At 46.4% G+C, this 13,873-nt stretch overlaps 1 protein-coding gene across 2 annotated transcripts in view; it reads right to left on the bottom strand.

Moving 5' to 3' along the window:
* The window catches only part of cldn19 (claudin 19), a 68,625-nt gene that overhangs the window by 47,262 nt on the left and 7,490 nt on the right, over window positions 1-13,873 (bottom strand). The window lies entirely within an intron of this gene.

The following is a 13,873-nucleotide window of genomic DNA, read 5'->3' as shown; positions in this document are numbered from 1 at the left end:
ACATTAAGGCTTATCTCAGTTTTCCAGGAGACATCTTAAACATCCCCAAGACTTTTGGGAAATTATTCTGTGAACTGAGGATACAAAAGCAGAACTTTTCAGAAGGTTTGTTTCCCGTTACACTTGGAGTTAAAATAACATTACATTTCAGAAAAAGAACATCATAGCAGCAGTAAAATATGGTGGTGGTAATGTGATAGTCTGAACCAGGCCAGCTGACAGCTTTGCCAGGGCCCGGGACAACACAGTCTTTTTGGGGCCCCCCTCCACACCTGCTGCCACCAGACACACACACACACACACACACACACACACACACACACACACACACACACACACACACGCACACGCACACGCACACACACACACACACACACACCAAAACAAAGTCAACTTAACTGTATACTTCATGCCCTGGAAATATCTGTATTTTATACTGGATATTTTCAACCCATCTATTGAATTTAGTGCACTGGTTGATCTTTCTTCATAAGAGAACAGCAAGCACTGCAGCCAAAATATGGCCTTTTTTGACCTGATGTATATTAGCCAGTCCTTAAGCTTGATGTTTTATGAAACTGTTTACCTTTCGGGTTTTGTGATTATTATTTTATTATTACAATTAAATAATAATAATAATAATAATAATAATAATAATGTTCATAGTGTTTTTTTCCTAATCCACCTCTTATATCTTTCAATATTTATGTAATTGTGTCTGTGTTGCGTGCACCTGCCTGTTGCTTTAATCCTATAAATTTCCCAGTCGTGGGATAAATAAATCATTAGCTAATGTTACCTTATCTTAAATAACACTTTTTAATAGGATATATGTACTGGGTTCTTTCAAGGTCTTAATTACATTTTCTGTGTGGGCTCCAGTAACATATGATAGATAATATCTACTTTGAAAGTTAACATGAACTGCTGCTGAAAATGACCACTCTTATCTACCTGGATGTTCTCTGGAGGACTGAAACGTCTCAGTCAGTGACGTCAGTCTGTGGGTCTGTCGGGGCAATGAGAGAAGTTTCGTCTCCTCTCTCTGTTTCTGTGGCTCGATGTTTTCTTGCTCATGGTTTTTCATGTGCTTATATAAAATTGTTGTGTTTCCACTGAATTTAACCGGCTTTTTACAAAACATACAACTTGATTTCATTTGCGGTATTGAAATAAAGCCAACCGGCGCTTCTTTCCCTCTTCAAGTTGTTCCGCTGCTGTGGTGTCTCTTTCTGTCCGAGTCTCTGAGCAGCAGCGCGGTTGTTTGTGTGTTGAGTTTGTGTGAGAGCTTAGTGTGCGGGCCAGGCTGAGCCTGCGTGCTGATTGGCTGGCGCCGCTGAGCCATGTATGAGAGGGGAGGGGGAGCAGCAGAGTGCCGTGACGACTGGGAGACTGGTGAAGCTGCCGCAGTCACGCGCGCGCTGACTGACACTCGGGGCCCAAAACTGACTGACCATTTGTCAGTGTCAGTTTTGGGCCCCCCCTCTGTCCTGGGCCCGGGACAACTGACCCGTTTGTCCAACCCCCCACCCCTCTGTCGGCGGGCGTGGTCTGAACTGTTTTGCTGCTGCAGGACCTAAAAGACCTGCTGTGATCAATGGAACTATGAATTTTATGGTCTACTAAGAAATCCTGAAAGAAAAGGCCCAGCCATGTGTTTGTGATCTCAAGCAGAAACCAACTTGGGTTCTGCAGCAGAGCAATGCTCCAAAACACACCAGCAAGTCCACCTCTGAATGTCTGAAGAAAAACAAAATAAGGACTTTGGAGTGGCCTAGTTAAAGTCCTAACCTGAATCTTATTGTGTAGTGTCTGCACAGGAGGCGACATGCATGGCATTTTTTCACATAAGGCCATGTATGTTTGGATTTTTTGTCCCTTAATAATAAAACCCTTTATTTGTAAAAAGTATTCTGTATTTAAATGTGTTTTCTTTGACTAATTTTTTACATTGTTTGATGTTCTAAAAGGTTTGAGTGTCACACACACATGCACAACAATAGCCCCTTTTCCATTGATAGCCTCAGGATTTAAAGTACCAGGCTTTGGATTATTAAGTAAAAGCTTGGGGCTTTTGGTTTTTCATGTTTCCATCTGATAGGGGCCATTTTAGAAAACAACCCAATGATGAACGGGACAATGTAATGAAAAACTGCAGTACCACTCTGGTACAGCGGGTGGAGGCAAGAAGCCAGCGGTCAAGTTGTATGCATATCTTGCCACTCAAACTGTCTACCACTCATCTGGACTCCAGAGGAACAGGCAGATAACCCACAACTGATGGCGTTACATCTCCTTAACTATGTATACTGCACGGACTGCGGAACCGGTAGGGCCGGTAGGGCCAATTGGGTCGTGTCTGGGCATCCCAGGTCCTGTTGGAAGCAAAGGCCCAATAGGAAAGCATGTGAAATCCAAAATGGAAAAGAAAAGTGACAGATGGCTGAAAGTCACTTGAAAATTTTAAAATGTCAAGAGGAAGTGACTGTGCGAATTTCAGATTGCTACATTGACCACAGCAACTGCAGTGAGCGTCGAAAGTTGCCATTCTATCTCAATGGAACCTCTCCCTCTGGCCCTCAGAGTTCCGTCATCATGGAAACTCACTGACACACCTGCAGCGGGCAATTCTACAGAAGTGCAGACACTTTGTGTCAGAGACTGCCTATTAGATTATAATGGAGAACTTTGCCTCGAACAACGCTTCATATCTCCTGATCCGTATATGGTAGAGACGTAATTTTTTCTGCGTTTAGTTCGTAACGGATAGGGGAAGAAGAGAAGCTATCGTTTTTTTGCTGGAAAAAGTTTAATAAAGGCGTAAAAAATTATGATCTAAAGGAGATTTTTATGGAATTTCAGAAATCCTCTAAAAATGGTCCCGAACAAATCACTGTAACTCAAAAAGTATAAGAGATATCAAAATAATTCTTTCACTGTGAGTATCAGCAGGCTTTTGAGGACCATGAAGCTCATTTTTATGTTTGTACAAAAATCGGTGTAGACACAGCGACGATGTAAAAAAGTGGTTGATATGGGAAAATGCAGCTCCAAAGCGTTTTTAGGATTTTGCACATTTTCTACTCCCAAACAAATTGTTCCTGCGGACAAACCGTAACAGTTATCAACAAAATTCCTTTTTTGTGAATGCCAGAAGGGTTGGGACATTCATGTGTGAAAGTCTCATGTCTGTATATAAAACGGTTTAGGAGTAGCGATGATGCGAAAACATGTGATGTTTTGGATTTTTAGACGTCATTTTTCAAAACCGCTCCATAGGAAATGAATGGGGGAGGTTTCGGGTTTGTGTCGGTCTGAGGTGATTTGCGAAAAATCTATAAATGCCACAGCAATGAGGGTTACATTTTCCGAATCCTGACAAAAGTACCTACGTTCTGATGTATAATTTGTCTACATAGAGTGAAAATTGAGCGAGTAAGGTCAAGTTGTTCGGAGTTTTGAAATCTTTAAAAAAGCTAGAGTGGGCCACTCTGGCGGATGGAGAATTCCGTCATTGACTTTCATTGTAAACGATGATTTTGCTGATTTTTGGACATGAGATTTGAGGAGTAACTGTGAAGAGACGATAAAAGATATCCACATCTCGTTTTCACTTCTGAGTAGTTCACAGATTTATCTACAAACTGGAAGTTAAACGGTGTTCATAGGTGAAAGCATGATGACACCGTACAGCATTGAAAATGGTAATTTGAAAGCTTTTTTGGGGCTTTCTTTCTACCCGACTCCATTCATTCCTATGGGTTTTTTGGGGGTGTTTTTTCGCAAATTTTGTTGCCATGGTAACTCGAAACCCCAATAAAAGTAGTAACACACCATTCCCGACCGAGCCACAGGTTTTGATATCTATATTGTGGGGGTGCACGCTACGGTTCGGGCCGCATTAACGCACGAATAAACTGGAATATTAATAGTTAGAAAAATTTCTGAAGAAATTTAGCAAGGCGCCTTCCTCTTGGTGCGTACCATACCGTCAAAAATACTAACAGGAAGTAACACTGCAAATTTCAGGTTCCTACGGTCTTCACAGCCCTCGCAGCGGCCGTTGAAAGGTGCCATTTTAAGTCAATGGACCTCCTAGGAGCCTCTTGCTAGCAGCGTTGTCATGGAGACTCACTGACAGCTGCGGCCCTCTCTGTCTGTAAAGGCAGAAAAACTCTGGCTAAGCAGCAGTTGGTAGGACCTTCCTAAAGCTATTTCCGGTTAGCAACATGCTAACAGTTAGCCGCTAGCATGGCTGTGTTCAGTATCACCGGGTGATGTTACTCTGTTAGTTTGGTTGAAATCCTGTACTGAGAAGTGCCTAAAAAGGGAGAAAATCCTAAAATTCACAAAATCTGTCAAGCAGGAGTTTGTACAAGCTTCTTATAGCTACTTCCGGTTAGAAACATGCTAACCGTTAGCCGCTAGCATGGTTGTGTTCAGTATCACCAGGTGATTGTACTCTGTCAGTTTGGTCCAAATCCTGTGCTGGGATGTGCCTCAAACAGGGAGAAAATACGTCGTTTATAACGTTGTCATGGTAACTCAAAATGGCGGGTGGTACAAAAACATACTTCATGTGATCAGCACACATGTTTTGATATACACAATGTGGGGATTATAATACAAAACTCCAAGTCTTCCACACCGGGAATCAATCCCACGACCTCTTGCATGCAAAGCCTTCACTTTCCATCTGAGCTACACTGTAGCGCCATACATGGGCATGCATTATTGGGACCATAAGGGGTTTGGTCCCCCATTGAAAAGCATTGGATGTTTGACACCTCATAGCTTTGAGATGCTTTATGCGACGTAGCCCAAATTTCTTGTGGAGCTTTCTCTCTAAAGTAAGAACAGACTCTGTGAAGCAGAAGTTGGTGAGACCTTCCTAGAGCTACTTCCGGTTAGCAACATGCTAACAGTTAGCTGCTAACAAGGTTGTGTTCAGTATCACCGGGTGATTGTACTCTGTCAGATTGGTCCAAATCCTGTACTGGGAAGTGCCTCAAATAGGGGTGCCAATACTTAATGTCACCAGACATGACCAAAGTTCATGTGTCAGATTGGCCTCCTTTAGCAACTCAGCTTCACCACATCTGGGCCCAGAACTCAACATTTGACCAAAATGATGTGTAGCACCATTTCCCACAGGTGGGTGGTGCTGTATTGGCCAATTGGGTCGTGTTTGGTTTACATGCCAGGTCCTGTTGGAAGCAAAGGCCCAATAGGAAAGCATGTGAAATCAAAAATGGGACAGAAAAATGACACATGGCTGAAAGTCACATAAAAATTTTAAAATGTTAAGAGGGAGTGACTGTGCGAATTTCAAATTCCTACATTAATCACAGCCGCTACAGCGGGCGTCGAAAGTTGCCTTTGTATCCCAATGGAGCTTCTCCCTCTGGCCCTCAGAGTTCCGTCGTCATGGAAACTCGCTGACACAGCTGCAGCGGGCCAGTCTACTCAAGTGCAGAGACTTTGTGTCAGAGGCTGCTATTGGATTATAATGGAGAACTTTGCCTCAAACAACACTCCATACCTCCTGATCCATAAATGGTAGAGACGTAATTTTTTCTGTGATTAATTCATAACGCATAGGGGAAGAAGACCAGCTATAGTTTTTTGCTGGAAAAAGTTTAATAAAGGCGTAAAAAATTATGATCTAAAGGAGATTTTTATGGAATTTCAGAAATCCTCTAAAAATGGTCCCGAACAAATCACTGTAACTCAAAAAGTATAAGAGATATCAAAATAATTCTTTCACTGTGAGTATCAGCAGGCTTTTGAGGACCATGAAGCTCATTTTTATTTTGTACAAAAATCGGTGTAGACACAGCGACGATGTAAAAACACAGCGACGATGTAAAAAAGTGGTTGATATGGGAAAATGCAGCTCCAAAGCGTTTTTAGGATTTTGCACATTTTCTACTCCCAAACAAATTGTTCCTGCGGACAAACCGTAACAGTTATCAACAAAATTCCTTTTTTGTGAATGCCAGAAGGGTTGGGACATTCATGTGTGAAAGTCTCATGTCTGTATATAAAACGGTTTAGGAGTAGCGACGATGCGAAAACATGTGATGTTTTGGATTTTTAGACGTCATTTTTCAAAACCGCTCCATAGGAAATGAATGGGGGAGGTTTCGGGTTTGTGTCGGTCTGAGGTGATTTGCGAAAAATCTATAAATGCCACAGCAATGAGGGTTACATTTTCCGAATCCTGACAAAAGTACCTACGTTTTGATGTATAATTTGTCTACATAGAGTGAAAATTGAGCGAGTAAGGTCAAGTCGTTCGGAGTTTTGAAATCTTTAAAAAAGCTAGAGTGGGCCACTCTGGCGGATGGAGAATTCCGTCATTGACTTTCATTGTAAACGATGATTTTGCTGATTTTTTGACATGAGATTTGAGGAGTAACTGTGAAGAGACGATAAAAGATATCCACATCTCGTTTTCACTTCTGAGTAGTTCACAGATTTATCTACAAACTGGAAGTTAAACGGTGTTCATAGGTGAAAGCATGATGACACCGTACAGCATTGAAAATGGTAATTTGAAAGCTTTTTTGGGGCTTTCTTTCTACCCGACTCCATTCATTCCTATGGGTTTTTTGGGGGTGTTTTTTCGCAAATTTTGTTGCCATGGTAACTCGAAACCCCAATAAAAGTAGTAGCACACCATTCCCGACCGAGCCACAGGTTTTGATATCTATATTGTGGGGGTGCACGCTACGGTTCGGGCCGCATTAACGCACGAAGAAACTGGAATATTAATAGTTAGAAAAATTTCTGAAGAAATTTAGCAAGGCGCCTTCCTCTTGGTGCGTACCATACCGTCAAAAATACTAACAGGAAGTAACACTGCAAATTTCAGGTTCCTACGGTCTTCACAGCTCTCGCAGCGGCCGTTGAAAGGTGCCATGTTAAGTCAATGGACCTCCTAGGAGCCTCTTGCTAGCAGCGTTGTCATGGAGACTCACTGACAGCTGCGGCCCTCTCTGTCTGTAAAGGCAGAAAAACTCTGGCTAAGCAGCAGTTGGTAGGACCTTCCTAAAGCTATTTCCGGTTAGCAACATGCTAACGGTTAGCCGCTAGCATGGCTGTGTTCAGTATCACCGGGTGATGTTACTCTGTTAGTTTGGTTGAAATCCTGTACTGAGAAGTGCCTAAAAAGGGAGAAAATCCTAAAATTCACCAAATCTGTCAAGCAGGAGTTTGTACAAGCTTCTTATAACTACTTCCGGTTAGAAACATGCTAACCGTTAGCCGCTAGCATGGTTGTGTTCAGTATCACCAGGTGATTGTACTCTGTCAGTTTGGTCCAAATCCTGTGCTGGGATGTGCCTCAAATAGGGAGAAAATACGTCGTTTATAACGTTGTCATGGTAACTCAAAATGGCGGGTGGTACAAAAACATACTTCATGTGATCAGCACACATGTTTTGATATACACAATGTGGGGATTATAATACAAAACTCCAAGTCTTCCACACCGGGAATCAATCCCACGACCTCTTGCATGCAAAGCCTTCACTTTCCATCTGAGCTACACTGTAGCGCCATACATGGGCATGCATTATTGGGACCATAAGGGGTTTGGTCCCCCATTGAAAAGCATTGGATGTTTGACACCTCATAGCTTTGAGATGCTTTATGCGACGTAGCCCAAATTTCTTGTGGAGCTTTCTCTCTAAAGTAAGAACAGACTCTGTGAAGCAGAAGTTGGTGAGACCTTCCTAGAGCTACTTCCGGTTAGCAACATGCTAACAGTTAGCTGCTAACAAGGTTGTGTTCAGTATCACCGGGTGATTGTACTCTGTCAGATTGGTCCAAATCCTGTACTGGGAAGTGCCTCAAATAGGGGTGCCAATACTTAATGTCACCAGACATGACCAAAGTTCATGGGTCAGATTGGCCTCGTTTAGCAACTCAGCTTCACCACATCTGGGCCCAGAACTCAACATTTGACCAAAATGATGTGTAGCACCATTTCCCACAGGTGGGTGGTGCTGTATTGGCCAATTGGGTCGTGTTTGGTTTACATGCCAGGTCCTGTTGGAAGCAAAGGCCCAATAGGAAAGCATGTGAAATCAAAAATGGGACAGAAAAATGACACATGGCTGAAAGTCACATAAAAATTTTAAAATGTTAAGAGGGAGTGACTGTGCGAATTTCAAATTCCTACATTAATCACAGCCGCTGCAGCGGGCGTCGAAAGTTGCCTTTGTATCCCAATGGAGCTTCTCCCTCTGGCCCTCAGAGTTCCGTCGTCATGGAAACTCGCTGACACAGCTGCAGCGGGCCAGTCTACTCAAGTGCAGAGACTTTGTGTCAGAGGCTGCTATTGTATTATAATGGAGAACTTTGCCTCAAACAACACTCCATACCTCCTGATCCATAAATGGTAGAGACGTAATTTTTTCTGCGATTAATTCATAACGCATAGGGGATGAAGACCAGCTATAGTTTTTTGCTGGAAAAAGTTTAATAAAGGCATAAAAAATTATGATCTAAAGGAGATTTTTATGGAATTTCAGAAATCCTCTAAAAACGTTCCGGAACAAATCGCTGTAACTCAAAAAGTATAAGAGATATCAAAATAATTCTTTCACCTTGAGTATCAGCAGGCTTTTGAGGACTATGGCGCTCATTTTTATGTTTGTACAAGAATCGGTGTAGGCACAGCAACGATGTAAAAAAGTGGTTGATGTGGGAAAATGCAGCTCCAAAGCTTTTTTAGGATTTTGCACATTCGCTACTCCCGAACAAATTGTTCCTGCGGAAAAACCGTAACAGTTATCCACAAAATTCCTTTTTTGTGAGTGCCAGAAGGGTTGGGACATTCATGTGTGAAAGTCTCATGCCTGTACATAAAACGGTTTAGGAGTAGGAACGATGCGAAAACATGTGATGTTTTGGATTTTCTGACGTCATTTTTCAAAACCGCTCCATAGGAAATGAATGGGGGAAGTTTCGGGTTTGTGTTGCTCTGAGGCAGGGGATATGAGGCAGGGGATCAGGTGAGCAGAGTTTGGACTGATTAGTGGTGACAGCAGGTGGAACTAATTAGGTGACTGTTGGATGGGAGGAGTGGACGTGTTGAAGTGGAGTAATCTTCCAAAACGTCCAAAACTCATGACAGTAAGCTTCTAGGGAAGGCACCAACTATGCAAGCCTGATAATCCTTTATCACCAAGAGAGCTTACCATACCTGAAGTAAGAAGCCAAAGCTGGTTTATTAAAAGCAAGTAGCATCTGATGCAAATAAAGTCACTCTTTTCTAGCACCTGACGTCAATGCTTTTCTAGTTTGGGGCCCTTTTTATGAAATCAGCTTCAAGACAGGTCTTTAGACTTCAGAATTCTAAATATTCATGTTAACATTGACCATTTAATACAGTTAAAAACTTTATCAGCCAACAAAAATGTGAATGTTATCTAATCCTTTGAGAATCCTGTTTTAAGTAATTAGGTTTTATGTTTGATTGTAAATGTCTTGTTTGTTAATAACTGATAATATTATCGTTTTTTTTATAATTGCAACATAAATTATAATGAATGTGCCCTATGGATTCAATCCATCCCTTAGGGTGAAGTGGAGTGTCATGGTGCAGCCTTGCCTGCTGCACCATGGACATTTCATGGCACTCTCCACCTTCCATACAGCTCCTGATTCCATGCTCAGTAATCATCTACACCTGTCAGCCTCTAATCAAGCCAGAACTCATCTCACCTGTCATCCTCTCTATTTAAGCTGCCTGCATTCAGTCCTTCCTTGTCGGTTCGTTCTGTTGGTTTCTGTTTACTCTTGTGGATTTTGCTCTTTGCTGCTCGCCTCATCTTGTTCTCATCCAGCCTGAGTTCTCCGCCTGTCTACTGCGACTCTGGTCCTGCTCTCACTCCAGTCATGCAAGTATTCATCCAGTCGTGCTGTTGATCAAGTTCCGGTTCTCAAGTCTCCATGCTGCTGATGCTGCTGTGCTGCTGGTCCAGCTGTCTTCATGCTCCGGCTCTGTCCTGCTCGCCAGCTCCAGCCATTTACAGCTCCAGCCTGGTCTGAATTCTGGTCATCTTCCTCCACAATTCATCATCTTCAATAAACTCTCTTTTTAAAATGTACTCTGTGTGTGGTTACGTTCGGGTTCATCTAAAAACATGATAGAACGAACCGACCATTTGAACCCGAAACCCACACAGAGTTTCACTGCAGGAACCGGCAAAATGGATCCTGCTCTGTTCCCGGACAGCAGCGCAGCGGAGCACATTCTCCAGGAGAACGCGGGCCTCCTCATGGAACAGGTTCGAGGTTGTCTGGATATGATCGCCACGCTCAGTCCACCTTCGAGGCGGGTGAGTGCAGTGGCTCAGGTGCGGAACATGCTGAAGAGTAAAACAGAACTCTTACCATATTTCGAATTCTCGGGGGTGTACGAAGAGCTCGACTGGAATCAACGGGCTGCAGTCGCCCAGCTCTTCAGCAGGCCACTTCCACCCAGACCTCCGCCCTCCAGCCTGTCCATCTCGGCAGCTGTTTTTGGCGCTGCTGATTCGGCCTCCTCCACGTCAGCGGCCCCTGATGCACCTGTTGCTGAAGCTGCTGCTGAGTCTGCCGCTGTTCCAGCCTCTGTCCCTCTCGCTGTTGAGGCTCCTGCTGCTGCTGTCTCTGCCGCAGCTCCTGCTGCCTCATCACCACCCGGTCCCTCCCGGCGCAGACGCCGGGTCCGCCGGCACATGACCTCACCGGAAGCCCGGCCAGATGCTGCTGTTGCAGCCGCACCAGCTTAAGTTAACGTCACCTCTCTTCCCCTGGTGAGTCAGTCCGACAGCATTGCGACTGTCCCAGCAAGCCAGAGCAGAAACCATCTTGTTCCTCCTCAGCTCGGTCACCACCTCCACGGCACTCAGCTTGCTCCCCGGGTGAAGTCTTCAGCCGCCGCTCGGAGGTCCACGCCTCGTCCAGCCAAAGCGCCCCAGATCCATGAGACCCAGCTGTGGGACTTCTTTTACGGGGATAGGGATGACCTGCTTCCCTATCGGGCCACACCAACATCAGAGGCTGAGGTCTCCATAACCCCGCCACCAGCTCATCAGAAAGCCCAGTACCTGCTCAGCCCGCAGCCAAAGCCTCTCAACCTGCTCAGCCTGCAGCCAAAGCCTCAGAACCTGCTCAGCCTGCAGCCAAAGCCTCTGCACCTGTTCAGCCTGCAGCCAAAGCCTTTGCACCTGCTCAGCCTGCAGCCAAAGCCTTTGCACCTGCTCAGCCTGCAGCCAAAGCCTTTGCACCTTCTCAGCCTGCAGCCAAAGCCTTTGCACCTGCACAGCCTTAGTTGTTGCCCAGACGGCCACAGTAAGCCCTGGTCCTGCTTCGCTGGCTGCATCAGAGGAGCCTGGTACAGAGCATCTGGTTGATGCCAGTACGGCGTCCGACGTGGGGACCCAGGAGGGTCCGTCGCCTGTCTGCGACGAGGAGACCCAGGAGAGTCCACCGCCTACATGTGACCCAGTAACCCAGGAGGGCTCACCGCTTACCATCAACACGGGGACCCAGGAGGGTCCGCCGGCCGCCGTCGACGCAGAGACCCAGGAAGGTCCGCCGGCCGCCGTCGACGCAGAGACCCAGGAGGGTCTGCCGCCTACCATTGACGCAGAGACCCAGGAGGGTTCGCAGTTTCCTGAAGCCTGTAGCTAGGCGTTTCCTGAAGCCTGTAGCCAGGCGTTTCCTGAAGCCTGTAGCCAGGCGTTTCCTGAAGCCTGTAGCCAGGCGTTTCCTGAAGCCTGTAGCCAGGCGTTTCCTGAAGCCTGTAGCCAGGCGCCTCTTGTATCCTGTAGCCCGGCGCCTCTTGTATCCTGTAGCCCGGCGCCTCTTGTAGCCTGTAGCCCAGGGCTTCCGGTAGCCGGTAGCCAGGATTCTCCTGAACCCTGTAGTCTGAGACCTTCTCCAGTGTCCTGTAGCCCGGTGTCGCCTGTCTCCTGTAGGCCGGTGTTTTCTGAAAACCACAAACAGGCGTTTCCTGAAACCCCTAGCCCAGGGTCTCCTGAACCGCGCAGCCCTGTGGTCTCCGTAGCCTGTAGCCCTGTGGTCTCCGTAGCCTGTAGCCCTGTGGTCTCCGTAGCCTGTAGCCCTGTGACCTCCGTAGCCTGTAGCCCTGTGACCTCCGTAGCCTGTAGCCCTGTGACCTCCGTAGCCTTTAGTCCTGCGACCTCCGTAGCCTCTAGTCCTGCGACCTCCGTAGCCTCTAGTCCTGCGACCTCCGTAGCATGTAGTCCTGTGACCTCCGAAGCCGGTAGTCCTGTGTCCTGTGGCTTGACGCCACCCTTAGTCAGTAACCCAGTGTTTTCCAGGGTCCTCTTCCGCCGCTGGCCACAACAGACCATGTCACTACGTCGGGGTCGCCCTCCGCCACGCCCGCATTCAGCCCTGCCACGTCGGGGTCGTCCTCCGCGACACCCCTTTCGGGCTTGCCGGCTCCGCCGTCGGGGTCGCCCACCTCGGCGCCCAAGTCTAGTTCTGCGTCGTCGGGGTTGCCCACCTCAACGCTCACGTCTGACTCTGCGTCGACGGGATCGCCGACCACGATGCCCACATCTGGCTCTACCACGGCGGGGCCGCCCTCCTCGAGGTTTCGATCGGGCGATGTTGCTCTGCCGCCTGCCACGTCCTGGCCGTCCTCCACGACCACTCTATGTGGCATAGCTGCTGCCGGTCTCCTAGCAGCCGTCACTGCCTGTGCCCATAAGGCCCCAGTGCTCTCTAGTTACATTTGTTCTAGTTCTGCCTTAGTTCTTGAGTTGTTTAGCACCCCTTAGTTTTTGTTTTGCACGCCTTTATTTTTGAGTTATTTTTCACTCCTTAGTTTTTGAGTTACGTAGCATCCCTTAGTTTCTGAGTTATTCAGCGGTTCTTAGTTTTCCTAGCATTCTTTAGTTTTTGAGTTCTTAGTGTTAGTTTATGTTGGGTGTTACCATAGTGCTTGCTAGTGCTCCTATGTTATGTTAGATTACCTTTGTTTCCCTGGCGTGTTTGGACGCCCTCTGTTCCCTGGCATTTTGGATTTTCTGTTTCTTGGTATTTGATAAATCTGTTTCCCTGGTGTCATAGAGATTCCTGTTTCCATACGTGCTGGTGTTTTTTCTTACGCTCCAGCGTTTTCCCCCTGGCGTTTTCCTTTGCCCTCTAGTTCCCCCGGTGTTTCCTAGGTTTTTTACTGCCAGTGTAGTTTAGACACTTTCTTGTTTGCCTACGTTTTCTTCTTTATTTTGGTTTGCTCTGGTTGGGAAGTTTCGGTTCTAGCCCTCCATCCAGTACCTCCCTCCGCCCACCCTGGGTGGGTCATTTTTTTTTTTTTATTGGATTCTTTTTGGGCCGTCTGGAAGCCGGCCTTAAGGGGGGGGGGGGTGATGTCATGGTGCAGCCTTGCCTGCTGCACCATGACATGGCACTCTCCACCTTCCATACAGCTCCTGATTCCATGCTCAGTAATCATCTACACCTGTCAGCCTCTAATCAAGCCAGAACTCATCTCACCTGTCATCCTCTCTATTTAAGCTACCTGCATTCAGTCCTTCCTCGTCGGTTTGTTCTGTTTGTTTCTGTTTACTCTTGTGGATTTTGCTCTTTGCTGCTCGCCTCATCTTGTTCTCATCCAGCCTGAGTTCTCCGCCTGTCTGCTGCGACTCTGGTCCTGCTCTCACTCCAGTCATGCAAGTATTCATCCAGTCGTGCTGTTGATCAAGTTCCGGTTCTCAAGTCTCCATGCTGCTGTGCTGCTGGTCCAGCTGTCTTCATGCTCCGGCTCCGTCCTGCTCGCCAGCTCCAGCCATTTACAGCTCCAGCCTGGTCTGAACTCTGGTCATCTTCCTCCACAATTCAT

The sequence above is a fragment of the Fundulus heteroclitus genome, unplaced genomic scaffold (assembly GCF_011125445.2).
Source record: "Fundulus heteroclitus isolate FHET01 unplaced genomic scaffold, MU-UCD_Fhet_4.1 scaffold_227, whole genome shotgun sequence".
NCBI classification, from domain to species: domain Eukaryota; kingdom Metazoa; phylum Chordata; class Actinopteri; order Cyprinodontiformes; family Fundulidae; genus Fundulus; species Fundulus heteroclitus.
This window is presented reverse-complemented; position numbering and strand designations above follow the sequence as displayed.